Below are 14,133 nucleotides of genomic sequence, written 5' to 3'. Positions count from 1 at the left end.
TACCACAGTCCCTCTAATCATCTAACCCTAGATTGGTTCGCGTGATCCAATGTCACCTGATGTGTTTGGAACTGTCCTAGAAAACGGTTGTTCGCTAAATACCCTTTTTCAAGATTTACGTGCACCATACTTATCCGTGAACTTTTTCCATTTTTAAGAAAGCTTATTTGTGAAGTCAAACGCCTGGCTTTTGTCATCTGTGACGCGCGCACCACACAATGATGTTAGAAAATATGTGTATATGCGGCTAGTTAACGTATCCATTATAGGAACCAACTTTAAGAAAAAATTCTCACATTAACCAAGTCGATTAGAAAATATTTGTAACACTTGTTTATATGGAATGACTAGTCCCACTACTGTGGTTATGGCATCACCTGACTGATTGGTTCATCACTCGGCTGATGCGCGGCAAGGATATAGGCCATGAGCTCGCGCATAATAGAAGGACTACTCATTGTCAGATGTTCGAAATCGTCCGTGTCCATGAGGCACTTAGATTTGCCGAAGTCGCGAGAAAATCGAAGCAACTCTTCTTTAACCCCTTACAGCGGTGCTGCTCAGCCAGTGCCAGGATGGTCGGCACCGTACTGATGTCGATGAACTCACACAACTTCTCATCGCAGATTAGCTTGAGCCGCTCCATGTTATACCTGTCCGCCGTGACGAGAAGATGCTGACACGTCACGCTTTCATCTTCCTTAATCATCCTTGGCAAGGAATCGGTGTACGTGAAATAGAGCAACGCCTTGAACGCCTCAGCCTCTATGCCTCCTACGTGCACCACACCGCTGGTGACAACATTGCCCTCTTTCATTGGTCCGAGGAGCTCGGCTGCGAAGACCGGTGAGTGGGCCGCGAGCAAGCATCGGTGTGCAGGGATGGTCTCACCATCGAGCTCGAACACTATGTCAGCGCCATTCTTGGACTGAGGAGGTCGCCCATGTGCTGGATAATACAGCTCGGGGGCACCGAGACAAAAGGTGTGGTGTCCTTGACATGGGGTTCTTTGACGACGGCGATATTGCATCGGATAGTGAATGAGTCGTTTCTCAGATCGCTCGGATCTTTCTACGTTCACTCTTTTGATGAACGCCCCACAGGTTGACTTGCTTCCACTGGTAGAAAAAAGGGCCTGTTGTCCCGGTTCGTAAGGGCCTTTTGTCCCGGTTCCTGAACCGGGACTAAAGGGTCGGTACTAATGCCCTGTCCCTTTAGTCCCGGTTCAATTCAGAACCGAGACTGATGGGCCTCCACGTGGCCTGTGCGCGGAACCCAGGCAGGAGACCCTTTGGTCCCGGTTGGTGGCACCAACCGGGACCAATAGGCATCCACGCGTCAGCATTTCTGTGGCTGGATTTTTTTTGAAGGAGGGAGGGGGAGGGGTTGGGGGTTTTGGGGGGTTAATTTAGGTGTTTCATATATTGTGTTAGCTAGTTATAATTAATAAAGAGAAGTTTCCTCTCTTATGTCCGTGCTTGGTCGACGCTACGTACTATACATACGTATAGAGAGGACTAGACACGCTAGCTAGCTAGTAAGCAAACGAAGAAAACAGAAGATCGTCATGAACATATATGCATACAGAGAGAAGTGATATCGACCACCATATATACAATAAGTTCTCGTATATCTATCCGACACTACCGGCTACATATAAACAATAATTATCTCTTACAAATATAATCATACGGACTCATGGTCCACATAGTATTCTCCGTCTTCAGCGATCACGTGGTCAAGAAAGAATGCCGCCAATTCTTCTTGAATTGCTCGCATGCGAGCTGGTGCTAGGAGTTCATCCCGCTTCCGAAACATCTAATTTGAAGAAGGGGGTCAATATATATATATATATATATATATATATATATATATATATATATGAATGAATGAAACTCAACACAAATGATGGTAATAAAATAAAATTGTGAATGTTGTTATTTACGTACTTCATATTGTTCGTCAGTGTAGCCCCGCTCACAGGTCGTGTGGCGGATGGACTCGCAAATGTAGTATCCACAGAAATCATTCCCTTGTTCCTGCCACAACCACTTTACAAGAAATAGAGGTCAATCAAATTGATAAGCAAGAATGCCAAATGGTATTGATGAAACTAGCGCTTGAATCACTAGTAGATGCGCGGAACATGCTACTATAGTACTTACTTTCGGGTGTCTAAATTGCAGCTCCTTCGGCAGTCCCGGAGCTTTTCTGGTGAATTTTCTCCAAACCCTGCCGGACAAAGAAAACAATTACTTGATATATCAGGAAATGAACAAAGTTGCTGATATGGTGGATAATGATCGATTTAACTTACTTCTCGAGCATTTGAGTCATGTCTGCATAGTCCTGGGGATCTTTTCGTCCTGAGTCTAAGACGGTTACTAGTCCCTGCTCAAGCTTAATCTCTAGGAGAATAGTCCTGGGGATCTTTTCGTCTTGAGTCTAAGACGGTTACTAGTCCCTGCTCAAGCTTAATCTCTAGGAGAATATAGTGGTAACTGCACACACATGCATAACTCATCAATTACATTAGTATAACCTTGACTAATATATAAGGGAAACCGAATACGCACAAGACAGTAACACTCACATGAAGTTGTAAGGAAAGAATATTATATCTTTGTTTTCATTTATTACCAACGATCGTAGCAAGTTGGCCTCGGTATCTGTGGCATGAAATTTAACCTGAGTTGCATCTATGAGATATGTGTTAATGAACCCAATATCACCGACTTGTCTTTTCTTCAATTCGGCGATCTTCAATCTGCATAATATATTAAGGATGATTATAAATACATGCAATGAAAGAGCTGAGCTATATAGAGAGACTTAATGACAGAAGTAGTACTACTTACAGACAGTAGCAGGCGACTGTTGTTTTATCGAGGGCCAATTGATTGAAAAACTGAAAGAACTCCTTGAATGGAACAGGCAACAGTTCAATTCCAACGAGGTCATGCTCCTTTTTAAGTTTCACATACAAAGTACTCCTCCCCCCAGAGTCTCTGCAGATTTTCAAGTATCAATCATGCAATCTTTGCATCATCGTTGATAGAGATCTTTCATCTTTGACGAGAGGCTTCCCGTACTCGTATCTTTGTATCTGCACCTCCATGAAATCATAATGTACATCACCGGGCAGGTAATCGCCAAGATTGCTATAACCGGGCACCATCCTCGGATCATTAGCGACGTTGTCGCTAGGCACCTTGAGCGGGGGGCACGATTGCTTCACTTGTTCACCGAGCTGGGCAATTTGTTTCCCAGCTCGTCGTTCTTTCAGCCTTTGATCACTGACAGTACTTCCCGACCGCTCCGCTTTGGCAAATTCCTTTCCAATAATGCGCTCATAGTTTCCTTTCGGCGGAGACTTGGGTGGTTTTGTCAGGGCAGCCAGAGTGTGCTTCGCTTTCACCGGATCTACCTTCTCCTTCGGAGGTGGATGTTTCTTTGCTTTCACCCCTTCAAAGTAGTTCCTCACTTCTTCTCGTGCGATCTCGGCGTTCTCCTCCGGGGTCCTCTCGTATGGTAACTTCTCTGGAGTCTTCAGAGAAGGACCAAATCTGTATTTCCTCCCGCCTCTGGTTGTACTGCTAGACGCCGGCAGAGCAGACGGAGCGGTTGTCTTCTTTACTTGCTTACGAGGCGGAGGAGAAGGACTATGACGCGCTGGAGCAGCCGGAGCGGCGGCAGGTCTCTTCCGCCCTTGCTGAAGAGGCGGAGAAGGAGGAGGCTGGCTGCTCGGGCGCGTCGGCGCAGAAGGAGAAGGAGGCGGAGTGCCGCCACGCGCTGGAGAAGGAGCCGGTCAAGTGCCCTGATCGTCACTCGCCGGAGGAGGAGGCGGTGGAGGAGGCGGAGTGCCCTGACTCGCCGGAGAAGGAGGCGGTGGAGGAGGCGGAGTGTCCTGACTTGCCGGAGGAGGAGGAGAAGGCGGAGGCGTCCAGTTCGGAAGGTTGATGAGCTCCTTCCGCCATAGGCATGGAGTCTTCAGAGCAGACCCCAACCTAGTCTCCCCTTCACCGGTAGGGTGGTCAAGCTGGAGGTCCTCAAATCCCTCCGTTATTTCATCCACCATCACCCTAGCATATCCTTCTGGAATCGGCCGGCAGTGAAAAGTTGCGCCGGGTTCAGTAGGATAAACAGAGCCAACAGCCGCCTTGACCTTCAAATTCATCCTTGCGTCATAAGGTGGCAATTTTGAGACTCCGTGATAGCATCCACGGGATAGCTGGCAGGTGCCGTCAAGGCATGCTCCGGCTGAAGCAGCTCGGTGGAAGCCACGCTGCTTCTCCGCTGAGATGGCGGGGTAGCTTCGGGGGAAGCTTCAGCAGTACGTTTGCTGCGATTTGCTTCTCGTTCCTCCATCGCTTGTACCCTTGCTTGCAGTGCCTGCATTTGGGTTTGCTGCACTTTTTTCCTCCTCTCATGGGATTTGTAACCGCCTGCGTCCGGAAACCCAACCTTCCACGGAATGGAGCCTGGCGTGCCTCGTATCCGTCCAGGGTGCTCAGGATTCCCGAGGGCCATTGTGAGCTCGTCGTTCTCTCTGTCTGGAAAAAACGTCCCTTGCTGCGCTGCTTCGATATACTACTGAAGCTTCCTGACTGGTATGTCCATTTGATCGTTCGTCCAAATGCACTTCCCTGTTACAGGGTCCAAGGTTCCGCCAGCCCCGAAGAACCATGTCCGGCAACGGTCTAGCCAGTTAATTGTCTCTGGTTCGATCCCTTTATCAACCAGATCATTCTCAGTCTTGGCCCACTTAGGCCGGGCTACGAGGTAGCCACCTGACCCCATGCGATGGTGATGCTTCTTCTTTGCAGCATTTTGCTTGTTTGTCGCTGACATCTTCTTACTCTTTTCCGATGTCTTGTGGGCCACAAATGCGGGCCAGTGATCTCTGATCTTCTCATATCTGCCCTTGAATTCTGGTGTCTCATTATTTTCAACAAACTTATTAAGCTCTTTCTTCCACCTCCTGAATAGTTCTGCCATCCTCTTAAGAGCAAAAGACTTGATTAATTGCTCTTTAACTGGCTTCTCTGGATTATCCTCTAGCGGTAGGGTGAAATTTGACTTCAGCTCAGTCCAAAGATCATTTTTCTGCATATCATTGACATAAGACACCTCAGGGTCTTCTGTAGCCGGCTTTAACCATTGCTGGATGCCGATCGGGATCTTGTCCCTAACCAAAACCCCGCACTGAGCAACAAATGCGCTCTTTGTCCGGAGGGGTTCAATCGGTTGGCCGTCGGGCGCGATTGCTATGATCTCAAACTTTTCATCCGAGCTCAACTTTTTCTTCGGGCCTCGTCTCTTTACCAAAGTTGTGCTCGATCCGGAGGGCTAGAAAAAAGAACAAAGACTTAATTAATATGTGTACATACCAAAACAATGAATGCATCAATTAGCTAGTCAGCAGAAGCTTAACTAATATATATACCTGGCCGGACTCGGTTCGGTCACCGGAGACGTCATCACGGTCTCCTTCTTGCACCGGCATTGGGTCACCGGAGCCGTCCTCACGGTCTCCTTCTTGCACCGGCATTAGGTCACCGGAGCCATCATAATCATAGCCAGCTGCTTTCAGACCATCGGTGTCGTTGAGAAACAACGAGCAGACGGCATCACTTCCTCGTGTGATTATGTCCCCCAACAACTCTTCTTGTACTTCGTCTCGGGCGGTGTCCATAGTTTCTACAAATATTGACAACATGGCAATTATTATTCAAACATGACAGATGGATATATTAGTGGCAAACGTAGAACTAATATTAATTAGTGGCCTCGACGCTGCTTCTCTAGGGTTTGGGGTGGCCTCGACGCTGCTTCTCTAGGGTTTGGAGTTCTACTCCTCTATTCTTTCTTCTCCTCTTTTTTTCTTCTTCTTCCTCTTTTTTTATCGGGAACGAGGGTCGTCGAGGGTCGCCAAACGGTAGAGGAAACCCTAAATAGCAAGTATCGTGGGTGTGAGATACATGTGGCCGTCGGTGTCGGACACTACATCCACGTCCCACAAGTGACGTGGGCATCGAAGCCCGCGCCACTTGTGGGACGTGGATGTAGTGTCCGACACCTACGGCCACATGTATCTCACACCGACGATACTTTCTATTTAGGGTTTCTCCTCTACCGCTCGGCGACTATTCTCCTCTTTTTTTTCTTCTTCTTCTCTTCTTCTCTTTTTTTTCTTCTTCTTCCTCTTTATTTTATCGGAAACGAGGGTCGTTGAGGGTCAGAGTCGCCGAGCGGTAGAGGAGAAACCCTAAATAGAAAGTATCATCGGTGTGAGATACATGTGGCCGTCGGTGTCGGACACTACATCCACGTCCCACAAGTGGCGCGGGCTTCGACGCCCAAGTCACTTGTGGGATGTGGATGTAGTGTCCGACACCGACGGCCACATGTATCTCACACTGACGATACTTTCTATTTAGGGTTTCCTCTACCGTTCGGCGACCCTCGACGACCCTCATTCCCGATAAAATAAATAGGAAGAAGAAGAAAAAAAAGAGGAGAAGAAAGAATAGAGGAAAAATTCCTCTATTCTTTCTTCTCCTCTTTTTTTTCTTCTTCCTCTTCTTTTTTTATCCTCTTCTTCCTCTCAAGTTCGACGACCCTCGACCCCTCGGCGACCCTAGACCCCCTCTCGACCCCCTCATGTCGAAGTTATTGGGTAGGGGGTATATCGACAACGACATACCCGATACATACATACATACATACATACATATCACATGCATCCATACATATATGAACAAAATTAATATCTACTAATTAACAACCTAAATAAAAAAACTAATACATATAGGAAGAAGAAGAAAAAAGAAGAGAAGAAAGAATAGAGGAGAAGACTTCCTCTTCTTCCTCTCCTCTTCTTCTCCCTCTTCTTCTCCCTCTTCTTCCCCTTCTTCCCTCGACCCCCTAAACTAGTTCTCAACCCTCGACCCCCTAAACTAGTTCTCAACCCTCGACCCCCTAAACTAGTTCTCGACCCCCCCTCATGTCAAAGTTATCGGGGAGGGTTATATCGACCCCCCTCCTGTCGAAGTTAACAGGGAGGGGGTATATCGACAATGACATGCATACATGGAAAAAAATGCTATCCATCTATACATACATAGCCACATACATATATACATGGAAATAATGCTATGAAAAAAATATGAACAAAAAAATGCTATGAACAAAAAAAATAATACACATAAACAAAAAATACATATATGAACAAAAAATGCTCTGAACAAAAAAAACAATACACATATATGAACATCTATACATACATATAGCCACATACGTATATACATTATATATACGAACAAAAAAATGAAAAAAAATGATAAACAGGTGGCGGCGGCTCACAGCAGCAAAGTTGACCGGCGAGGGCGACGGCGGGGGCGGCAAGGGCGTCGGCGAGGGCGGCGGCGAGGGCGTCGACGAGGGCGACGGATGGCTTGAGGAGGAGGGCGGCACGGGCTCGGGGACGACGGCGAGATCGGGGGCGGCGCGGGCTTGGGGACGATGGCGAGCTCGACGGGCGGCGTGAGCTCGGGGAGGAGGGCTCGGGGACGACGGCGAGCTCCGGGGCGACGCGGGCTCGAGGGCGGCGCGGGCTCGGGGGCGGTGCGGGCTCGAGGAGCGGGCGGCGGCGGCGACGAGGAGCGGGCGGTGACGGTGACGGCGACCTCGGGGCGGCGACGGCGAGCACGGGCAGCCTGGCGGCGTCCTCGGGGCGGGATCGAAGAAACTATACCAAAATTTTCACAAGTGTGACTTATATAGACGGAGCATTGGTCATGGTTCGTGGCACAAACCGTGACCAATGCCCCCCCTTTAGTCCCGGTTGGTGCCACCAACCGAGACCAAAAGCCTCTTTTCAGCAGCCCAAAGGGCGGGAAGCGGCGGCCTTTGGTCTCGGTTGGTGGCACCAACCGGGACTAAAGGGGGGCATTGGTCATGGTTTGTGCCACGAACCGTGACCAATGCCCCCCTTTAGTCCCGGTTGGTGCCACCAACCGGGACCAAAGGCCTTGTGCGGCTGCTGCGTCGAAAGTTTAGTCCCACCTCGCTAGTTGAGAGGGGTGCGCAGTGGTCTATAAGCCCCACTGCCGCACCCCTCTCGAGCTCCTCTCCATTGCAGGCTTACGGGCCTAATTGTCACTGCTATGCCTGTGGGCCTACTGGGCCTCCTGCGGGCCTGAATCCTGGCCCTTGGATGGGTTTCTAGTCGTATTCAGGCCGTGGGGGCCCAGTAGGTGGCATTTTTTTGTTTTTTGTTGCTTTATTTATTTTCTTTTGTTTTTTTCTTTATTTTTTAATTCTTTATGCTTTTAATTTTAGAAAAATTATAAACTTTTTGTTAATGCCATTAGTTTTCAAATTTGAAAACACTTTTTTGTTTTCTTTGTTGCTTTATTTATTTTATTTTGTTTCTACTTACAACAAAATACTTATTGTTGCTATTTTTTTCTAGTTTTTTTGTTTTGCTTTCTGCATTATTTATTTTCTTTTGTTTTTTGCTTATTTTTTATTCCTTTTGCTTTTAGTTTTAGAAAAATTATAAACTTTCTATTAGTGCCATTAGTTTTCAAATTTGAAAACACTTTTTTAGTTTTTTAGTTTTCTTTGTTGCTTTATTTATTTTATTTTGTGATTAACTTTACTATAAAAATAGTTTTTTTCTTGTTTTTTTGATTTGTTTTTTACATTATTTATTTTCTTTTGTTTTTTGCTTTAATTTTTAATTCTATTTGCTTTTAGGTTAGCAAAATTATAAACTTTCTGTTAGTGCCATTAGTTTTAGAAAAATTATAAACTTTCTGTTAGTGCCATTAGTTTTCAAATTTGAATAGTTAAAATTTGAATTCTTTGAAAATTGTTTGAATCACAAGTTTGTGATTAACTTACTAAAAAATGAGAATAGATGCGCTTATAGAGAAAATTCAACCTAAATTCCTAGTAAATTTCTATGAATTTAGGTTAAACTTTTCTCTATTAGGGCATCTATTTTCACTTTGAGAGGAGCTCAACAAGACAGAGAGGGAAGGGCTTATAAACCGGTGTGAGCCCCCTTCGGTTGGCGAGGTGGGACTAAACTCTGCCCGCAACGAGGACCAACCCTTTAGTCCCGGTTTGTGGCACAAACCGGGACTATTGGTCATGGGCCAGGGGCGAGGAGCAAAATTATAAACTTTCTGTTAGTGCCATTAGTTTTAGAAAGTTGAAAGTTGAAAGTTGGCATGGGCCAGGGACTAATGGTCATGGTATTACGAGGGCCGAACCATAAGACATGAAAGCATTTCAAATGAACTCTGAAAAAGTTGAAAGTTGGCATGGTATCATAATTTCACCCACATAGCATGTGCATGTACAAAACGGACAATGGTAGCATGTTCATGTATTACAAAGTTGGCATGGTATCATCATAATAGTTGCGGGAGACAGTCTTCACTTTTTCTTCGCTTGTGTCATTTGCTTATTGCGCCGTAACCATGGATAATCTTGATTGTTTATCAAGATGCTTGGGTCAGCCTTGACATTGAAGGGAGGAATTTCATGAAACTTTTCATAATCTTCAGACATGTCTGTCTTGCCGTCCACTCCCAGGATGTCCCTTTTTCCTGAAAGAACTATGTGGCGCTTTGGCTCATCGTATGATGTATTCGCTACCTTATCTTTTCTTTTTCTCGGTTTGGTAGACATGTCCTTCACATAGATAACCTGTGCCACATCATTGGCTAGGACGAACGGTTCGTCAGTGTACCCAAGATTTTTCAGATCCACTGTTGTCATTCCGTACTGTGGGTCTACCTGTACCCCACCGCCTGACAGATTGACCCATTTGCACTTAAACAAAGGGACCTTAAAATCAGGTCCGTAGTCAAGTTCCCATATGTCCACTATGTAACCATAATATGTGTCCTTTCCGCTCTCGGTTGCTGCATCAAAGCGGACACCGCTGTTTTGGTTGGTGCTCTTTTGATCTTGGGCGATCGTGTAAAATGTATTCCCATTTATCTCATATCCTTTGTAAGTCAATACAGTCAAAGATGGTCACCTGGACAACAAGTACAACTCATCACAAACAGTGTTGTCACCTCTGAGACGTGTTTCCAACCAACTGCTGAAAGTCCTGATGTGTTCCCATGTAATCCAGTCGTCGCACTGCTCCGGGTGTTTGGAGCGCAGACTGTTCTTGTGTTCATCGACATACGGGGTCACCAAGGTAGATTTCTGTAGAACTGTGTAGTGTGCTTGAGACCAAGAATATCCGTCCCTGCATATTATTGAGTCACTTCCAACAGTGCCTTTTCCAGCCAGTCTCCCCTCATACCGCGATTTAGGGAGACCTATCTTCTTAAGGCCAGGAATGAAGTCAACACAAAACCCGATAACATCCTCTGTTTGATGGCCCATGGAGATGCTTCCTTCTGGCCTAGCGCGGTTACAGACATATTTCTTTAGTACTCCCATGAACCTCTCAAAGGGGAACATATTGTGTAGAAATACGGGCCCCAGGATGACAATCTCGTCGACTAGATGAACTAGGACGTGCGTCATGATATTGAAGAAGGATGGTGGGAACACCAGCTCGAAACTGACAAGACATTGCGCCACATCAATCCTTAGCCTTGGTACGATTTCTAGATCGATCACCTTCTGAGAGATTGCATTGAGGAATGCACATAGCTTCACAATGGCTAATCAGACGTTTTCCGGTAGAAGCCCCCTCAATGCAACTGGAAGCAGTTGCATCATAATCACGTGGCAGTCATGAGACTTTAGGTTCTGAAACTTTTTCTCTGGCATATTTATTATTCCCTTTATATTCAACGAGAAGTCAGTCGTGACCTTCATACTGAGCAGGCATTCAAAGAAGATTTCTTTCTCTTCTTTCGTAAGAGCGTAGCTGGCAGGACCTTTATACTGCTTCGGAGGCATGCCGTCTTTTTCATGCAAACGTTGCAGGTCCTCCCGTGCCTCAGGTGTATCTTTTATCTTCCCATACACGCCCAAGAAGCCTAGCAGGTTCACGCAAAGGTTCTTCGTCACATGCATCACGTCGATTGAAGAGCGGACCTCTAGGTCTTTCCAGTAGGGTAGGTCCCAAAATATAGATTTCTTCTTCCACATGGGTGCGTGTCCCTCAGCGTCATTCGGAACAGCTAGTCCACCGGGACCCTTTCCAAAGATTACGTAGTGTAAATCATTGACCATAGCAAGTACGTGATCACCGGTACGCATGGCGGGCTTCTTCCGGTGATCTGTCTCGCCTTTGAAATGCTTGCCTTTCTTTCGACATTGATGGTTGGTCGGAAGAAATCGACGATGGCCCAGGTACACATTCTTCCTGCATTTGTCCAGGTATATACTTTCAGTGTCATCTAAACAGTGCGTGCATGCGTGGTATCCTTTGTTTGTCTGTCCTGAAAGGTTACTGAGAGCGGGCCAATCGTTGATGGTCACGAATAGCAACGCCTTAAGGTTAAATTCCTCCTGTCTGTGCTCATACCACGTACGTACACCGTTTCCATTCCACAGCTGTAAAAGTTCTTCAACTAATGGTCTTAGGTACACATCAATTTCGTTGCCGGGTTGCTTAGGGCCTTGGATGAGAACTGGCATCATAATGAACTTCCGCTTCATGCACATCCAAGGAGGAAGGTTATACATACATAGAGTCACGGGCAAGGTGTTGGAAATATGCCCTAGAGGCAATAATAAATTGGTTATTATTATATTTCCTTATTCATGATAATCGTTTATTATCCATGCTAGAATTGTATTGATAGGAAACTCAGATACATGTGTGGATACATAGACAACACCATGTCCCTAGTAAGCCTCTAGTTGACTAGCTCGTTGATCAATAGATGGTTACGGTTTCCTGACCATGGACATTGGATGTCATTGATAACGGGATCACATCATTAGGAGAATGATGTGATGGACAAAGACCCAATCCTAAGCCTAGCACAAGATCATGTAGTTCGTATGCTAAAGCTTTTCTAATGTCAAGTATCATTTCCTTAGACCATGAGATTGTGCAACTCCCGGATACCGTAGGAGTGCTTTGGGTGTGCCAAACGTCACAACGTAACTGGGTGGCTATAAAGGTACACTACAGGTATCTCCGAAAGTGTCTGTTGGGTTGGCACGAATCGAGACTGAGATTTGTCACTCCGTGTAAACGGAGAGGTATCTCTGGGCCCACTCGGTAGGACATCATCATAATGTGCACAATGTGATCAAGGAGTTGATCACGGGATGATGTGTTACGGAACGAGTAAAGAGACTTGCCGGTAACGAGATTGAACAAAGGTATCGGGATACCGACGATCGAATCTCGGGCAAGTATCGTACCGCTAGACAAAGGGAATTGTATACGGGATTGATTAAGTCCTTGACATCGTGGTTCATCCGATGAGATCATCGTGGAACATGTGGGAGCCAACATGGATATCCAGATCCCGCTGTTGGTTATTGACCGGAGAGTCATCTCGGTCATGTCTGCATGTCTCCCGAACCCGTAGGGTCTACACACTTAAGGTTCGGTGACGCTAGGGTTATAGAGATATTAGTATGCGGTAACCCGAAAGTTGTTCAGAGTCCCGGATGAGATCCCGGACGTCACGAGGAGTTCTGGAATGGTCCGGAGGTAAAGATTTATATATGGGAAGTCTTGTTTTGGTCGCCGGAAAAGTTTCGCGCATTATCGGTATTGTACCGGGAGTGCCGAAAGGGGTCTGGGGGTCCACCAAGGGGGTCCACCTGCCCCGGGGGGCCACATGGGCTGTAGGGGTGTGCGCCTTGGCCTATATGGGCCAAGGGCACCAGCCCTAAGAGGCCCATGCGCCAAGAGATAAGGGAAAGGAAGAGTCCTAAAAGGGGAAGGCATTTCCTAGGTGCCTTGGGGAGGAGGGACTCCTCCCTGGCTGCACCCTTCCTTGGAGGAAGGGCCAAGGCTACGCCCCCCTCTCCCTTGGCCCTATATATAGTGGGGGAAAGGGAGGGCAGCCGCACCTAAGCCCTGGCGCCTCCCTCTCCCTCCCATGACACATCTCCCTCCTCCCGCAGCGCTTGGCGAAGCCCTGTTGGAATCCCGCTACTTCCACCACCACGCCGTCGTGCTGCTGGATCGCCATCAACCTCTCCTCCCCCCTTGCTGGATCAAGAAGGAGGAGACGTCGCTGCTCCTTATGTGTGTTGAACGCGGAGGTGCCGTCCGTTCGGCGCTAGGATCATCGGTGATTTGGATCACGACGAGTACGACTCCATCAACCCCGTTCTCTTGAACGCTTCCGCGCGCGATCTACAAGGGTATGTAGATCCACTTCTCCCTCGTTGCGAGATGACTCCATAGATAGATCTTGGTGACACGTAGGAAAATTTTGAATTTATGCTACGTTCCCCAACAGTGGCATCATGATCTAGGTCTATGCGTAGTTTCTATGCACGAGTGGAACACAAAGTAGTTGTGGGCGTTGATTTTGTTCAATATGCTTACCGTTACTAGTCCAATCTTGATTCGGTGGCATTGTGGGATGAAGCGGCCCGGACCGACCTTACACGTACTCTTACGTGAGACTGGTTCCACCGACTGACATGCACTAGTTGCATAAGGTGGCTAGCGGGTGTCTGACTCTCCCACTTTAGTCGGATCGGATTCGTTGAAAAGGGTCCTTATGAAGGGTAAATAGCAATTGGCATATCACGTTGTGGTTTTTGCGTAGGTAAGAAACGTTCTTGCTAGAAACCCATAGCAGCCACGTAAAACATGCAAACAACAATTAGAGGACGTCTAACTTGTTTTGCAGGGTATGTTATGTGATGTGATATGGCCAAAAGGATGTGATGAATGATATATGTGATGTATGAGATTGATCATGTTCTTGTAATAGGAATCACGACTTGCATGTCGATGAGTATGACAACCGGCAGGAGCCATAGGAGTTGTCTTTATTTATTATATGACCTGCGTGTCATTGAACAACGCCATGTAATTACTTTACTTTATTGCTAACCGTTAGCTGTAGTAGTAGAAGTAATAGTTGGCGAGACAACTTCATGAAGACATGATGATGGAGATCATGGTGTCATGCTGGTGATGATGATGATCATGGAGCCCCG

At 46.7% G+C, this 14,133-nt stretch overlaps 1 pseudogene; it reads right to left on the bottom strand.

The window, feature by feature from the left end:
* Positions 1-365: 365 nt before the first annotated feature.
* LOC147966462 (BTB/POZ and MATH domain-containing protein 2 pseudogene) overlaps positions 366-14,133 on the bottom strand; it is a 32,537-nt pseudogene continuing 18,769 nt past the window's right edge.

The sequence above is a fragment of the Triticum urartu genome, chromosome 6A, assembly GCF_056163025.1.
Source record: "Triticum urartu cultivar PI428250 chromosome 6A, HENAU_Tu73, whole genome shotgun sequence".
Lineage (NCBI taxonomy): Eukaryota > Viridiplantae > Streptophyta > Magnoliopsida > Poales > Poaceae > Triticum > Triticum urartu.
This window is presented reverse-complemented; position numbering and strand designations above follow the sequence as displayed.